This window comes from Talpa europaea, assembly GCF_964194135.1.
Source record: "Talpa europaea genome assembly, chromosome: 2".
NCBI lineage: Eukaryota > Metazoa > Chordata > Mammalia > Eulipotyphla > Talpidae > Talpa > Talpa europaea.
In genome coordinates, this window is record NC_140068.1 from 111864361 (window position 1) to 111868516 (window position 4156).

The following is a 4156-nucleotide window of genomic DNA, read 5'->3' on the forward strand; positions in this document are numbered from 1 at the left end:
AGAGGAGAGGGACAAATTCCTACAACTCTACAATCACCCAAAGCTAGATAAAGAAGAAATAGAACACCTAAACAGACCAATTACAAGCAGCGAAATTGAAATGGTAATCAAAAACCTCCCCAAAAACAAAAGCCCAGGACCTGATGGATTTACAAATGAATTCTACCAAACATTCAGAGATGAATTAGTGCCTATCCTTCACAAACTCTTCCAAAAAATTGAGAAGGAAGAGACAATACCAAACACGTTCTATGAAGCCAATATTACACTAATACCAAAACCGAATAAGGACAACACAAAAAAGGAAAACTATAGGCCAATCTCCCTAATGAACACTGATGCAAAAATCCTCAATAAAATTTTAGCTATCAGAATCCAACAATGTATCCATAAGATAATTCACCACGACCAAGTTGGATTCATTCCAGGGGCACAAGGATGGTTTAACATCCGAAAATCAATCAACGTTATCCAACACATCAACAAAAAGAAATATAAAAACCATATGATAATATCAATAGATGCTGAGAAAGCTTTCGACAAAGTGCAACACCCATTCATGATAAAAGCCCTTGAAATTCTTGGGATACAAGGAACATACCTCAACATCATAAAGGCCATCTATGACAAGCCAACAGCCAGTATCATCCTCAATGGTGAAAAGCTGAAAGCAATTCCATTAAGATCTGGAACAAGACAAGGATGTCCACTCTCACCACTGCTTTTCAATATAATACTGGAAGTCCTAGCCAGAGCAATAAGACAAGAGAAAGACATCCAAGGAATCCAAATAGGAAAAGAAGAAGTCAAACTATCACTATTTGCAGATGATATGATAATATACATAGAGAACCCCAAAATCTCCACAGAAAAACTAATTCAACTCATCAATCAATTCAGTAAAGTGGCAGGATACAAAATCAACACGCAAAAGTCAGTAGCCTTCCTATACACAAACAATAAATCTGAAGAAGAAGAAATCAAAAAAACCACCCCTTTTATTATTGAAACAAAAAAAATCAAATATTTGGGAATAAATCTAACAAAAGAGGTAAAGGACCAATACAAAGAAAACTATAAAACACTGTTAAAAGAAATAGAAGAAGACACAAAGAAATGGAAAGACATCCCCTGCTCATGGATTGGAAGAATAAACATTATTAAAATGGCCATCCTACCAAAAGCAATATACAGATTCAATGCTATTCCAATCAAAATCTCAATGGCATTCTTCAAAGAAATAGAACAATTATTGATGAAATTCATATGGAATCACCAAAAACCCCGAATAGCAAAAGCTCTACTGAAAAAAAAAGAAGGAAATGGAGGCATCACACTCCCAGACTTCAAACTATACTACAAAGCCATAATCATCAAAACTGCATGGTATTGGAACAAGAACAGACATACAGACCAATGGAATCGAATAGAAAATCCAGAAATAAACCCACAGATTTATGGTCAACTAATCTTTGACAAAGGAGCAAAGACTATGCATTGGAGCAAAGAAAGTTTGTTCAATAAATGGTGCTGGGAAAACTGGGTCGCTACATGCAAAAGAATGAAGCTTGACCACTACCTCACACCATACACAAAAATCAACTCAAAACGGATTAAAGAACTAGACATAAGACCTGAAACCATAAAATACATAGAAGGAAATATAGGCGAAACACTACGGGATTTGCACATCAAAGACATCTTTACAGACACATCACCCAAAGCAGTGATAGTGAAGACAAAGATAAACAGCTGGGACTACATCAAATTAAAGAGCTTCTGCACAGCAAAAGAGACAATAACAAAAACAAAGAGAAACCCCACCAACTGGGAGAACATTTTTGCACCCAACACTAATGATAAAGGACTGATCACAAAAATCTGCAAAGAGCTGATGAGACTCAGCAACAACAAAGAAAATAATCCAGTCAAAAAATGGGCAGAAGAGCTAAAAACAAACTTCTCTGAAGAGGAAATGCAAATGGCCAACAGACATATGAAAAAATGTTCAACATCACTTGTAATCAGGGAAATGCAAATCAAAACTACCATGAGATACCATCTCACACCAGTGAGAATGGCACATATTAAAAAAAACTAGCAACAACAAATGTTGGCGAGGGTGTGGAGAAAAAGGAACTCTTCTGCACTGTTGGTGGGAGTGCAAACTGGTCCAACCACTATGGAGAGCTGTGTGGAGATTTCTTGACCTACTAAACATAGAGCTTCCATATGATCCAGCAATTCCACTCCTAGGTATTTACCCAAAGGACACAGAAACATCAATTCCAAAGAGCACCTGCACCCCTATGTTTATAGCAGCACTGTTTACAATAGCTAAGCTTTGGAAACAACCCAAATGCCCAAAAATAGATGACTGGATCAAGAAGATGTGGTACATATATACCATGGAATATTACTCAGCATTCAAAAAAGATAAACACATGCAATTTGCAGCAACATGGATGGCACTGGAAGGGATCATGCTCAGCGAAATAAGCCAAAAAGAAAAAGAAAAATACCGGATGGTCTCACTCATAGCAGGAATCTAGAGAACTTAAATAAGGGACCAGGAAAATGAATATAAGAAAGTGAAAATCAAAATCAACAGAAAACTATGAACCAGAGACACTTTTTGGAGGGTGGGGGGCGGGAGGGGAAGGATTGGGGTCAGAATGGGGCGTTTGCAATTGTATGGGGGAATATAAAAATAAAATTTATTATTTAAAAAAAAAATTTAAAAAGCCACAAAGTTAAGAAGGGAGTCATTTTCCTAAGAGAAAATGGTGTCTGGAGTCCATGAAACGATTGTGAATTTGGAGAAAATTACAAATTACCTCCAAATCAGTTTATTCTCTGAATGTTCAAACAGGCAAATATTTCCATAAATTGTGACTTAAATATTGAGTGTTTCAAACATAATCTAGTTTTAAACTTATCAGGAAATGCTCTGTGAATATGATAAAGATGATTATAGAAAAGAATCTATTTTATTGTCTAAGAACTCAAACTACTAGAAACGATATGTAATATAAGCACTTAAAGTAGAAAAATACCAGTTATAACAATGTCATACACAACAGAATCTCTAGGAAAGAATTCCTATGATAGCATTGAATATTAAAAATACCTCTTTTCTTAATCTACAGGTGAGAAGTCATCTTGGAGTAAAACTCAATAAATGTAATCTGTGTTTTAAAGTGTTCAGCACAAAATCTAACCTTACTCAGCACAAGAGAGTTCATACTGGAGATAAACCCTGTGACTATAACCAATGTGGCAAATCCTTCAGCAGTAATTCTTACCTCAGTGTTCATAAGAGAATACATAGTGGGGAGAAACCTTATTAATGCAATGATTGTGGGAAAGCTTGTAATAATCCATTGGCCTTAGCATATGAGAATTCACACTAGTGAGAACCCCTATGAATGTATTCATTGTTTTCATGTATTATGCACTAATTGTAACCTCGAAAGTCATAAGAGAATTCATACTAGGGAGAGTTATTATGAATGTAATCAGTGTGGAAAAGCCTTCAGTGCAAGCTCCTCCCTTACTGTGCACAATGGGATTCATACAGGGGAGAAACCTTATGAGTGCCACAATTGTGGGAAAAGCTTTATGTATAGCTCACATCTGACAAAGCATGTGAGAACTCAGACTGGAGAGAAACCCTATGAATGTGATGAATGTGGCAAATCCTTCAGCAGTAACTTTTCCCTTACTGTGCACAGGAGAATTCATACTGGAGAGAAACCCTAAGAACGTGATGAATGTGGCAAATCCTTCAGCAGTAACTTTTCCCTTACTGTGCACAGGAGAATTCATACTGGAGAGAAACCCTATGAATGTAATGAATGTGTAAAATCTTTCAGCAGTCACTTTTCCCTTACTGTGCACAAAAGAATACATAATGGAGTAAACCCCTATGAATGAAGTAACTGTGGAAAATCCTTTAATAATCTGTCAGCTGTGAAGAAACACATGAGAACTCACAGTGGAGAAAAACCCTATGAGTGTAATCAGTGTGGAAAATCTTTCACCACTAATTCTTACCTTTCTGTGCACAAGAGAATACATGAGAGGTAGATATGAATGCAGTAACTGGGAAGTCATTCGTTGATGGCTCCTTGCTCAGACAACCTGGGAATTCAAA